The sequence below is a fragment of the Triturus cristatus genome, chromosome 2_1 (genome assembly GCF_964204655.1).
Source record: "Triturus cristatus chromosome 2_1, aTriCri1.1, whole genome shotgun sequence".
NCBI classification, from domain to species: Eukaryota; Metazoa; Chordata; class Amphibia; order Caudata; family Salamandridae; genus Triturus; species Triturus cristatus.
The window spans coordinates 965,734,687-965,749,063 of record NC_140581.1 but is presented as its reverse complement, the minus strand read 5'-3'; positions in this window follow the sequence as shown (position 1 = coordinate 965,749,063).

The window sequence follows — 14,377 nt, the reverse complement described above, 5'->3', positions numbered from 1 at the left end:
TCTGCCCTTGTTGATAGTCTTGTGAGAAAAAAGTTTAAGACCACACTTGATATCTCCAATGGCTTTTGTAGACATAACCTGTCCTCTATTAGTAGTCAATGGACAGATTTTACTTCTGGCGGCAAACGGAAACAGTTTAAAAGATTAGCCAAGGGCTACAAAAACAGTCCAGGTGTCTTTGCCGCACGTGTAGTCTCTCTGTTTGAGAGCATTGACCCTGATGCGTACTCGTATGTTGATGATATTTATCTCACAGACGACGAATTATGGCCACATCTGTGTCACGTTGACCGCATCATTGTCATGTTTGCGGACTTCGGTTACAAATTTAACTTTGCAAAATCACACATTGCTGAGTATACAGTGTTGTTTTTGGGCTATGAACTCAACAACGAAGGTCGAGGTTTAGCACCTCACTTCCTGGAGAAATGTGCATGTTTTGGACTCCCTAAATAAAGGTAGGTCCCGTAATCTAGACATGAGTTTATGAAACTTTGCACCATTATTGTGATAGTATGTGTAAGAACTTTGTGAGGGATCTCAGAATGTCAAAACACGATCCTGCCAGTTTTCTGGCCTACGTTTCAATCGGGAGCTTATCATCTATCCAGAGTCCTAGACTTTTTACAGCTTGTGCAGGTTTAGATAATTCTCCAAGTTGTTCTGGCCATGCCAGTCCCCTCCATCTTTCCATATTTTTTCCTATCATGAGAATCTGTTTTATCGCCATTGAGTTTCAGACTACTTGCAGACATTCAGTATGTAACCTCCTTGATACATAAATTGAGAAGATGGAGGTTTTGTTGACATCGGGTGTAAGGGCAATGATGAAATGAGGGTCATAGGCATATGACACTAAGACAAGTCTATGTGACCGTACAATTACAGCTGGGGTAATACGTACATATTAAAGAGTGTGGGGCTTAGAGATGTGCCATGTGGCACTCCACATTGTAAAGGATGGGTGGCTGAAAAGAATTGACCTTCACATACCTGGAAACTCCTGTTTCCCAGGAAGGCTTCCAGCCACTTAATGATGTCCCCTGATATTCCAGCTTGCATCATTCTTAGGATGAGGGTAGTGTGTGATACAGTGTCAAAGGCCACGCTGAGGTCCAACATTATCATTGCTGCTGATCCACCTTGATCTAAAATTGAACAGAGTTCCTCGGTTGCTACCAGTAGTCTGAAGCTTGTCTGGGTGGGGTGAAGAATACCGTGAGTTTCCAGAAAACTGGACTGGTGTTTGTTGCCATGCTTTTCAATTAGTTTACTTGTAACCGGGAGCAAGGAGATGGGTCTGTGACCATCAGCCAAAAGGGGATTTGCTGTAGGTTTTTTTTAGGAGTGGCTTTACTATTACATGTTTCCATGCCTGCTGAATGTGGCAACTTTCCTGGGAGTGGTTCAGAATGTCAAGAAGGATAGATAGGAGGACATTACTGCCTAGACCTAAAATATCAGGAGGGGTCAGATCAAAGGGAGATCATGATTTGATTGATTTTAAAGTAGATCCCAAGGTTTCGTGGTCCAGTGCAGGATAAGATGACAGGGTGGGACCAGCCTCCAGCCTAGCTGACGCAGCAACATTAGCCGAAGTGGGTAGCTGAAGCATGCTCAAAATGTTATGAACTTTTCTGAGAAAAAGGTTAGCAAGCATGTTACAGTGTTCCCTTGAAGGCGGGAGACCTATGGAGCCTGAGGGAGGATTTATGAGGTCCTTGACTACCTTAAATAATTCCTTGAAGGAATTGGAGGCGGTCTCTATTTTCCTGGCAAAGTGGGCAATTCTAGCCTGTTTAATGGCATGTTAGTAGTTCCTTATTGCTGATTGTGGTGGTCTGACTAAAGAATGTTGGCATGGTGTGGAATGCGATGATGGGGGTGATATCAGGGAGAAAGAGTTGCTAGGAGGCGTGGACAGGAGGTGGAGGAACCGGCTGGTCAGCTGGAGATGTAAACAACTGAAATTATTAAAGAAGACTATTCAACTAAGAAGATTTGTGGACCTTATCTTTACATTGGTGATGAGCCACAAGTGTAAGTATCTGTGTGAGGGACTTTTTTTTCATATCTTCACCTTTGGATGAGACGGGATCAAATACGCCAGACAATTATAAAGGAAAATGGAAGGAACAGAAATGGAGGAAAACAAAAGAAAACTATACCACATAAAGTTCAGGCAAGTCAACTTTATTTTAAGGAAGGAGCTGAGAGGGCAATTTGTTTCTGCGGATACAATATTAAAATGGCAGTTACTGAAGGCACGAGTCAACTCTGAGATACGGCTCGAGATCATTGCACGCAACTCAGGTAGGCACATGCAGTAAGTCATTTCACTAACATCTCGAGCTCACGCCTTGAGACAAAGCTGGCAGCCGACAGCTGAACTGAGCCACGGACTCTAATAATAAATGCTGAATTTATGCTGGAATGCTGAAAGTTCAACATTGTTGCACTTACATTCCTGATGAAAGCAAAGATCTAAAAGTATATATTAAGAATATTACAGAATTGCATGATGAAATAAAACCACTGGAGGTTGAAAGTATCTGGACTAGAATTAGTAATAAGATGGCTGCTATTAAAGCTTTCTTAGGTAAATTAGGTAGTACTATAATAGGGAAAATATTATTTCCATTAACATGTGTGATTTTCGTATTATTAATACTTAGATTAGGATGTATGTGTTGTAGACATAGAAGAAATAAAAAGAAGGTTAAACGAGAAATTTACAAAAAGAAGGAAAAGAAACCAGAAAGAGATCTTAATGAAATAGAATTAGAAGAATGGAAGGAGAGTATGTATGACAAAACCAAAAGAGAAGATGAAAAGGAAACAGAATTCTAATTGAGCAAGAAAACATTTCAAATCTCCGGAAAAGGGGAAATAAATTGATTTTGTGGGTTTTGTTTGTGGTGATAAAATCACCAAAGGGGGGATTGATGGAGCGGGTAAAATGTTTTCTTTTTATATACCCAATATATAAGTTTATATTTAAATGATTAATGATTAATTCTAATGATTAATTGATTGATGTGATGGTACTAAATCAACCTTATTAACCAAGAGAATACACGTGGGAATGCATTTGCATGGTTAAAATAATAAGTGAACTAAGTTTGTATGCATATTAAAACGATAAGTGTTGCTTAGGCAGTGTTAATGTGATTTGCGCTTATATAAACCAGCATTAACGGCTTTGAATGTTGCATATGGCTAGATAAATGCATACACATTAGGGTATTAGCAAGGCAATAACACTGTTTTAATCACTTCTATGTATTAATTACGATTTTGTGTTTCTTTGCTTAAAGTTGACTATTCTGGCCTACCAAAAGATGGCCGCCGACTGAAACCTAACTAAAGTACATGACTTCATCATTTGAACAATGGAGAAAGGCGCCTGCACTGACTTCGTTCGTGTCCCTTGTGTGACCTGTCAGACAATGCCCATGAAGACTACCCTGGGCGAGGTGCCAATGTCCCTGAACCTGAAGCAAATGTTGCAAGTTGCAAATGAACTATCGAACTCAACCGGTTACCAACGAACTGATACAATTTGTACCTGGGAACAGTCTTTCCCATACGACTAATGTGAAACATCTACCACATGAGAATATTCGAAAATGTTTCCTAAATGTATTGAGATGCATTTGAATTAAGCCAAGCTGCGCGCTCTAAGGAACGAAAAAAATTAAAGGAACCATAATCTATACTTACTGCCCTGACATGGCACCAGTTACACCCAGATAGTTATACGCAGCATATTTTGATCTCTTCCTGAATGCTCACTCGACAACAGGAAGAAACTAAAGAAGGACTTAACTCTATGACTACAGGAAAAAAATGGGGAAGAAGAAATACTTGAACATTCCCTTCAAGGAAAGAAAAGGAAAATGGGGAATTTGCTTTTTAAAATTATTGTTTTAGTTTCTTATCTTCTTTTATTATGTTACATTTTTAATTTTAGATTATTATTTTAGTTTTTTTTTAGGCACAACATGGCTGAGTAAAGTAAGGCATCACCTCCTTCGTTTTTGTCAACACCTGTGGAACCACCAATTACGCACAAACAATGGAAATATTCATGATAGGTATGGACCTTTGAGACGACAAGCTATTCTTCATCATCATCCAGGGGTTGAAGGAAGAAGAGTCTATGAGGAATTACCTGAAGTATTGTTAGGCATGGGAGGTGGCCAACCCAACAATGTTTTTGAAATGTCTATGTAGATGTTGTATTTACAATTCATAAAAATGACTAATTTAGTTTTAGAACGTCATAAATTCTTTTCAAGAACACAAAGGATAGATGAAGACATTGAGTCTTATATTGCTGCATTAAGAGGATTAGCGTCGTCCTGTCACTTTGAACAGTTGGGTGATTCTCTTATAAGGGATCAAATAGAGAGGTGCACAAATAGTAAACAGATAAAGGAAAAATTGTAAATTAAGGATCCTGATCTAAATGAGGCTATCCAAATTGCTAAAGGGATAGAACACACAGCAATGTGGTTACAAGAGATGGACAGTAATAATAATCAAAGCAGAACGTTTCTGAGTGAGATAGGAGCAATATATGGTAAGAAAAAAGAAAGTGGAAAGGAAGAAGATGATACTAACACAAAGACGAACGTCTTCAAGAAAAGAGTTGAAACGGACGTGAACCCAAGGGTACAAGTAGGAGAGAAGTAAAATGTTTTCACTGTGATGCACCTGGACACATTGCTTCTAGCACAATTTGTGCTGCCAGAATGACACTTTGCAGAAATTGTGTCATGGGAGGTAATTTTGCAAAAGTATGTAGAACAAAAATTTAATACAGAGATCGCCGAGACAACAAGAGAATTCAGGTAGTTGATCAAGAAGTTCATGATTGTTGAGAGAGTATTCAAGAATTTATATATATGGTGGAAGGTGAACAAAACGAAGTGGGGAATAATATGCAACAAGAGAATAACGAATTGTTGGAACTACAGGGGGTGAAAGAGAAAACAGTGACGAATTAGAAAAACTGCATGGTCAGATAAAGCGAAATAGTAGGGAGATAAAAGTCTTGGTGGATTCTTGAAGTTTATTCACTCTCATGCCGAAAGGAATTTATGAAAAGAATTTGAAGTCTCTAGAAGCTGTGCAACTAGGAAAACCTAACATTAAGGCTGTTGGCTATGCTGAAAAGAGAATACAAATTTTAGGAATAGAGTGGACGGCGATAGGATTTAAAGGAAAGAGTTTATAGGAGAGTGTATATTACAGACTTTAGTTCAGATTTGTTAGGATGGCGCCATCAGAAGGATTTAGATGTAATAATCAATCCCAATGCAAAAGAGCCTGCAATGGTGGCAGAAAAAGATGAGATTGAGGAGGTATGGCAGGATGGTCAACTGAACTTAGTAGAAAGGTATTCACAAGTGTTTTCAGAGAAATTGGGGCTACTGAAAGGATTTTCCCATAGAATAATTCTGAAGAATGGTTCAAAGCAATAGTTCATAAAGTGCGAGGAATTCCTAATCTCATGAGGGAAACTTTGCAACTGGAACTGAATTAACTTTTAAGCCGACAGATCATTGAACCCATATAAGCCTCAGAGTGGTTCTTTCCAATTGTCGTTGCACCAAAGGAAGACAGACAAATGAGTTTGTGCATAGACTTGTGTGATCTAAATAAAAGTATCTGGGTGAATAGGCAGCCGCTTCCCAACATATCTGAAATGTTAATAACAAGAGGAAAGGGAGCTGTGTTTAGTGTAATAGATATGTGAGCTGCTTATCACCAGGTAAATCTCCACATGCAGTCGATGCACTTTACATCATTTGTAACTCCACTAGGGGCTTTTCGTTAGAAAAGGATGCCTTTTGGGCTTGCTGGCTTGCTGTTTTCAGAGAAAAATGAAAAATATTTTGGGAGATATGGAACAGATATTATGTTTTCAAGATGACATTCTTGTTGTGGGAAGATGTGTGATTGAGCATGACCAATTGTTCGGGGAGGTAATGAGAAGGTTGGAGAAGCATGGATTAACTATAAAGAAAGAAAAATGTCAATTCAGAAAAAAACAAGTGACGTATTTGGGGCATGTAATCAGTGAGGAAGGAATTAAACCAAACAAAAGCATAGTAATAGCCATTGAAAAAGCACAAAGGCCAGCTGGGAAAGATGAACTAAAATTGCTTCTCGGACTTGCTGAATATTCCTCATAGTTTATAGAAAAGTTTGCAGATGTTGTGGAGCCCCTCAGGAAATTGATGAAAAAGGGGTCAACATTTTTATGGAGCAAGGAATGTGAAGATGCGTTTCAGGGAGTAAAACAAATCATTGTGCAAGCACCCACATTAGGACACTTTGATGTTGCAGCAAGAACATATGTAACTACGGATGAAAGCAATTTGGGTGTTTTGCAGTGTTATCAGAGATTATGGATGGAGAGGAGTATGTGGTGGGTTTTGCATTTAGAAGGTTGTAAGGGGCAGAAACAACATATTTTGTGAATGAAAGAGAGGCTTTGGCATGCTGTTGGGGAATTACTCATTTCAAATGTTGTGCATGGCGTTTGCCTTCTAAATAAGGATGGACCACAAGCCATTAACTTATATTTTCAAAGGTGGAAGAGGGCTAGAAGAAAATGTTACACCTCGTGTATCAGGGTGGTTATTATCAGTGATGGAGTTCAACTTTGATGTGGAGTTTGTGAAGGGCAGTAAGAATGTGGTTGCAGATTACTTGTCGAGAATGCCAGTGGATGAAGAGAATTGTGTTGAGGAGGTATTGGATAAAGAAGAGTGTGGAATAATTGGACAGAGAGCACTAAGCGTGGAAGAATGGAACATTGCCAGGGAGAAGGATTTGGTGATGAAGGAAGTAGAACTTAGGGTAGTACAAGGTTGGGATGGAATGGAGATGATGAAAGTAATGAGTGAGCATTTTAAGGTCAAGGAGGAATCGAGTATTGTGAATTGAGAGTTGATGAGAAGGAATCAATTTGTTCCTCCGGAAGGAGTCTGTACACACATGGTCGACATTGCACTTGAGGGGCATTTAAGGATAAGGAATAACAAAGAGGAAAGTGAGAGACTCTTTTTGGTGGCCGAGAATGGGCAGTGAGGTGAAGAATTGTGTGAGCTGTGAAAATAGTGATAAAGCTAAGATAACAAGACGATCTCCTTCGGCATGCATGGCTTTTCCTGAGAAACCATGGGAAAATTGGCTATTAATTATCTGGGACCTGTAGCGAGGTTGGGTTTCTGAAGTAGATATATGTTGGTGTTGGTAGATCATCATACTAAGTGGTTTGTAGTGATGACCATGGAACAGGTGAATACAGCTGGAGTGAATGAATTTTTGGAGAACACACTTATGGAAGAAGGAATAGCAAAAACTATTGTATCGGACAATGGAGTACAGTTCATTTCTACGGACATGACTGGTTATTTAGCTAGGATGGAAATTGTTCATGAGAGAGTAGCTCTTTTCCGACCACAGCTAATTGATTGGGGGAAAGGGTGAATAGGTTGATAATGGAAAATGTTCAGTTGTCACTAGCTAATGGTCTTCCATGGAGAGTTGAGGAGGATGATTTTGGAGCATATGACGTCTCCAAATTCTGTCACAGGAGTGTCGCCTTTTCTGTCTTTTAAAGTAAGGGAGCCGGGCATGAAGGAGTGTCCCATTTGGTTGAGGGGAAGGAGTGATGTGAGCGTTGATCATGACGAGGTAAGGAAGAGAGTGAAGAAGTCACAAGGGAAGAATGTGTAGTATTACAATAGGAAGAAGTGTGTGAGAGAGTGTCTGGTTGAGAAAGGAGATTGGGTTGTAGTGAGGAAAAGTGGTTTTGTGTGCAAGGGGGACAGTAAGCAGTCATATCCATGTAAAGTGAATGATATCAAAAGGAATGTGGTGTTTTTGGATGATGGCACAATGAGGAGTGTGAGCAATGTATGTACAGTTGATAGGTAAAGGCAATACTTTTGTACCTGTAGAGATATAGTGATTGTTTATTTCACATAGTGCTATGTTAGACAGGTTTGATAACACAGGTTTGTTTTTTATACATTTTTTTGATTTTATACGGGGAAAGATGAGCGATGGTCTGACTAAAGAATGTTGGCAAGGTGTGGAATGCGATGATGGGGGATGACATCAGAAAGAGAGAGTTGCTAGGAGGCATGGACAGGAGGTGGAGGAACCGGTTAGTCAGCTGGAGATGTAAAAGATTGAAATTAATAAAGAAGACTATTCATCTAAGAAGATTTGTGGACCTTATCTTTACACTGATCTGCAGTAATTTTTACTGTTGTTATCATATTCTCACTTCCATTCTCTCTCCCTCTTCTTTGCTTCTTTTTTTAACACAGTCAGCCCAGGAGTTAACCAAGGGGCCTTATCTTTCGTCTGATTAGGTTTAGCAAATTTACAAGGGATTCAGGGATCTAAGGTTGTTATCATCGAAAGCATACAAAAAGAACTTTGAGGTAGCTCACATGAAAATGTAATGTGAGGCTATGATTAGTGTTCAAAAGTCACTTAAGGTACAGGAAAGCTGGCTGGTTTGCACAGAAAATATCTCTTTCAACACATTTTCTGATCGAACTTGTATCCATGAGAAACTATTTGCTCAAACCAGTCTTTTGCAGCAAAAAGAGATTGTGACATTTTGCAGTGGCATAATGTTGAATACTGCTTGAATTACACAAGGATAGTCGTACATCCCACTGAGCCACCCTAACTAATTCACATATATACGACTATAGGAGGTAGCTCTCCTATTCCTGACCCGCTTGTTTCTCTTTAGTTTTTACAGCGTGTGTTACTTCTGTTTATCAACCATAAAGAGTTACCTATAGGTGTGAAGGTGAGTAACATTGAAGGAGCCGCTGGAACTACATTGTATTTGCATACCACAAATATAATTCAACTAATAGCTGAAATCCAATGCCGATGGGCAGGATCTATGAATGAGCTAGTTGTAAGTGATTTGTGCTAAATGATGGAACAACTGAATAAGACTGTCGGAATCCCTCTGGTTCTTGCCTCTCCAATCCTGGTCATGAAGATGTTCAAGTGGCGGTGTCATGCATCTAGTTTCACTACCATCTGAAAACTACCCACACAATGACTAATGCCCTAAAAGGGAGCTTTTTGCAGAGAACAGGACCTTTCTGTGTGCTGTACTGATGGAGTACCCAACTATGAATTTGTCAATACTGGACCTGCCTTTGTGGCTCTGCCTTCCAGGGAAGGTGGGTAGAGAATTTGTGAGGCAGGTCCTGTTTTTGCAGAAGATAAATGGAATATCTAATTTGAGGAAAACCTCAAGCGTGCAAAAAACCAAGATAGGACAAACGACCTTGGAGGACTTGGAACATCTCAATCTGAGGGCTCTAAATGGCAGATTGCCCGAAGATAACCCTCCTGTAACAACATACAGCTCCTCAAAAACAAGCTCAATTCTGGACTATACATTTGCCTCCCTAGGCCTTTTCCAACTAATTGCATCTTTTCAGTTGGGCAATAATGGCGATAGTGATCATCGGCCTCAAGAAATAGAACTGAGAAAAGTCACTCCAACTTTCAAACGCTGTCGGGAGCTTCAAGGACTAACTGCCACCATTAACCTAAGATGAATAAATTCAAAATAGCCACAGGCAGTGAGATGCTGGAAACCGCAAAACAACACTTCGCTACAAGGGTCGGAGATGGCGAAGTTGAGAAATGGAAAAACTTCCTGTCAGTGATGGAATCATACACGACTAAGACCAAACCACCAAACCAGCAAAGATTTAGTGGCATGAAGCCCATATTATACACCGCCAAGCAAGAAATCAAGCTTGCAAAAAAAAGGATTTACCAACTACGGAGACACCTTCGGCACAGGCCCAGTGATAAAATACAACTACAAGCACTACGGAAACAAAGAGCAGTCCTCAAAAAACTAAAAAGGGATGCAAACAGAGCTATGGCGGAAGATCTCTGGGCCAAACTACATGCCGATGTCAAACACAATAACAGCACCAGATTCTGGAGAACTATAAATCGATTTATCCATAACAATCACGATGGTATCTCCTCGAACATCTCAGAGGAAGTCTGGGCAAATTACCCCAGGTCCCACTTCCACCAAGGCACCGACTGCAGAGAGCAGGGTCAAGCATATCAAAATGAAGCAGACTGCCAAACGACACCTAAGTCCTGGGCCAAAAACAATCTTGACGACTCTGGGAAATCTGAGTCAGACTTACCAACTGAGGACTTCGGAACTAACTATATAGGAGCCATCAAACGGCAGATAGGAAAGGGGAGAAGAGAAGGCGCTCCTGGCCCAAATGGAATACCACCAGCACTATACAAACAGGAGGCAATTTTCTGGGCAGAAGCACTGGATCCACTCTTCAGACAAATTAGAACGTTGAATATCCTGCCTAGTTCATGGAGAGGTTCAATCATTTCCCCAATCCATAAATCCAGTGTGAAGTCTGAACCACAAAATTACCGATTGGTGGCACTATTAGATAACGAAGCTACATTTTTTGCCGGCCTGCTATTGGAGGATCTCCAGGCATGGGCGGAAGAAAAATCCGCAATTCCCCTACAACAGATTGGCTTCGCAAAATCGGTCGGGACAATGACTAACATATTAAGCATGGCTATGCTTATGGACAATGCTGAGGCCACACGGACGTCTTTACATCTATGCTTTATTGATTATAAAGCTGCCTTTGATCACGTCAACCGCATCAGACTCTGGTCCAAATTGCACAGTTGGGGGCTGCCTCAGCCCTTACTCAAATTAATAATAAACCTGCATACGAATACGTGGCTACAGGTGAAGCTGGGCAACGGTACGTATCTGTCGAGGCGCATACCCATGGACAAAGGGTTGAAACAGGGCTGTGTCTTAGCACCCACTCTTTTTAATCTGTATATTGCTGATCTAGTCCCGCTGCTAACCAGTTGTAATTTACATGCCCCGAAATTAGGAGACATTTCACTACCCTGTCTCCTCTATGCAGATGACATAGTCCTGATCAACAAAACAAAAGTTGGGCTGCAACATCTTTTAAACACAAAGCGGGATTTCTCCCAAGCTAATGATCTAACGATTAACTTGGACAAAACGAGAACAATGACAGTTGGGGGGAAAAAAGGCAACAAACCGCTGCCTGGTTCTGGGGAGAGACTAGAATAGAGGACACAACTGAATATAAATATCTAGGTGTGAACCTGGATACAGGCGGCCGTTTTGTGGCACAGAACAACAGCATAAGGTACAAAGGACTAGCAGTAGCAATCTCCCTAAAAACATTAAACTCTAAATTAACTGGCCCATCAATCCTGCCGCTCGTTGAGGTGGTGCGGGCAAAACTTTTGCCAACAATCACCTACGGTAGCGAGGCACAGAAAGGCAGGGACGAGAATACACTCGATGCCACAGTAATAACAGCATATAGGGTTATTTTTGGGTTGCCGAAATATATTTCACCTGCGCAAATCAGACTTGAATTCGGCGTTTTGAAACAATCATTTGCTAGACAAGGGGCCATTATCATTGCATGGGACAAAGTGCGAAAAACCGAACGGGGTACGCTAAACGAACCGCTGTGGAAGGAGTTACAATCGCATCCCACACTACCAGCTGCGTAATATCTACATAGCAGTCTACACAAATTGGGGCTAAACCAGAGGGACAGTGAAACTCCTCTCATGGCTGGAGGACAAGGACGCACTCTCAAAGAGAGCGCACGGTTGGATGACCCTGAATACATATACGAAGCCGGGCAACCAAGCCTACTTCAACTTGGGATATGATAAAAACATAAAAATTGCTTTTATGAAAAATAGATTTGGACTGCTCCCCTGCTCCCAGCATCTCCCTCCCTGGCTTCACAACAAAGTAGGCTCTTTGTGCCACTTATGTGGATCGGCTCGGGAAGACATGCTAATCCACTATGCTCTTGTAAAGAACTAGGCCTGGGTGGTAAATTCCATTCCGCACGCGGAATTTGCTGAATTTGGGTAATTTCGCATTCCGCAGAGGACGCGGAATTGCCCAAAATTCTGCATTCCGTGGCTTCGCGGAATTCTTTGCTTGTTCGCGTTCTCAAAACACGTGTTCACAAGATATTTCCCCCCGAGCAGGCAAACAGCGATTGCGAACAGGATAAAAGCATCGCAAACAAGCAATTCCACGTGTTTGCAGAATTTCTGCGTGTTCGCGGATATTTTATTTACCGTTTTGCAGAGCTTTGCGTAACACGACTACGCAAATTCCGCCCACCCCTATAAAGAACTCATAACAGCACGAAAGAAATTTCTGGAACAACCTTTCAATCAACGAGGGATTCGCACCAGGAGGCAAGCTCTGCTGGCATGTTTTGCACCTAGTGATCCACAATTGAACTGCAGAACAGTAAAATATTTGAGACTGTGCGGCAGCAAAATGCCAGAAATGCAGACAATAGGAACCTAGTCAGAAAAAATATATGTAAACGTGCAAGGGGTCTGAGGACACTTCAAACATATAATTCAAGTTGGTAAAACTGACAAGTTATTTATATACTACTATATCTGCACAAAATTAGAAAGCTTTTTTAGCACGGTTTTTAGATATAAGAGTTTTATATATGTACGTGACAGTTTTTAATTGAACATATTTTTTGTACTGCAACGGTTTTAATTAACTATGCAAATAAACTACTTGACTACTGTGAGGCAACAGCAGCTTGCCCCAAAGCAACATGGGATATAGAGGAGGCAAAAAAGGGCCCATGCAAAGAGTGTGAAAGGTGCACGTCCTTCTCTTCTGCCTCAAACTGGCCTGTGATAACAGGTGATGAAAAGCTCAGGCATTGTGTCTCATTCTATATTAGCATGTGGTAAACTTACCAGGAAGCTGGGCCCTACAAGAGTCACACATTTATAGGGATGAAGCACATTAGAGGCCCCTTAGATCAGAACTCTGTGAGTTAAGGTTTGAAAATCTTACAAATTTAGAAAGAACTGTAGAAACAGAATGATATTATGGAAGAGAATCCAATAAGAGTCTAGTAAATGCTGCAGAGGTTGAGTATGCTGGTAGCAGCCAAGTACAAAGGATGAAATATTTTTTCTTTGGGCATGATAGGTTCAGACAGCATTGAAAGCTGAGGGGTCAAGTTAGAGAAATTAATATCATTTTAGAACACCAAAACAACAAGAACCGTAAGATCCTCCCGTCAGTTAAATGTCTGGAAGTCAATGAGAAAATAATGACTAATGAAGTTAGTCGCAAGATGGCCAAAAAACACTGAGAGCCTCATTACATGTTGCTCATTATTTTGAAAGTTTGGGAGGGTAATGTTCCCTTCATGGTAAATGGGCATGTTCCCCAGCCCTGAGTGACTGACTATCCTTGCTTTGTATGTTTGGCCCTGGCATCATATTCATCTTGCATGTGCACTGAGGCCTAGGACTGTCCCTGACTATAAGAGGTCCTCAACTCGTCCTATAACCCAGTGGAGTGGAGTATGCATGCCCTTATTTGTGACAGAGGAATACTGCCCCTGTCATTGTATTTAGTACATAGAGCAGTGGTGGCTGCATGCCGTATTTTGCTGATCAAATGTATAACCAGATCCTTGTATCTGGGTCAATGGAGTGGAGATCTATTAGCCCGCCTTTTTTAAAGTTCCACTTCTATTCACTTTTTAAGTTCTTTGCACTAACATCCAGAGAGTATGTTAAGTATGTTGGATAGGGCAGTCGATGTAGCACATGCATGGTTTGTGTGTGTGAGCCAGATTAATGGAGGCCTGTCAGATCCAACTTTGGCTACCCCTGGCATGGCATTGCACAAGATAGAGATTGTAGATTGAGCTTCCAGTTAGTAGAAGGGTATTGCTCCTATTCCTGCAGCTGGAGGATGAAGAGTGAAAACACTGAACTGAGGGAGTGGAGACCTGGCTTGAGATATTCTACGAGGCCTTCTGGCTAGCCTGAAGCCTCTTATTACTCTTACACAACACTACCATTTGGTCGAATGTAAAATGGGAGGTAGGATTGCATATTCTGTTGTGAAAGGTGGATAACCCTTTAGATGAGTGCTGCTCTTTTTTCTTTTCCTGTTTACTCCTTCGGTTCTGCTAATGACAGCCACTTCACACTTCTTTTGCAACTGGCATGGGTGCTCCTGGATGGAGATGACTCTTCTGTGAGAAGCATCAATGGCTGTATCTAGAGTATAGCTTGGGAAGGACACTTCAAAGACGAACCACCCCAAACCAGTTCTACAGTTTGAATCATTGTATCTACATCTGCTGTCTTCCAGTTGTGTATAAAAGTGGGTTCCCAACTGCCCCACTTTGGCTTAAGTTCCAAGTCCTCCATGATCAAGGAAGGTAGT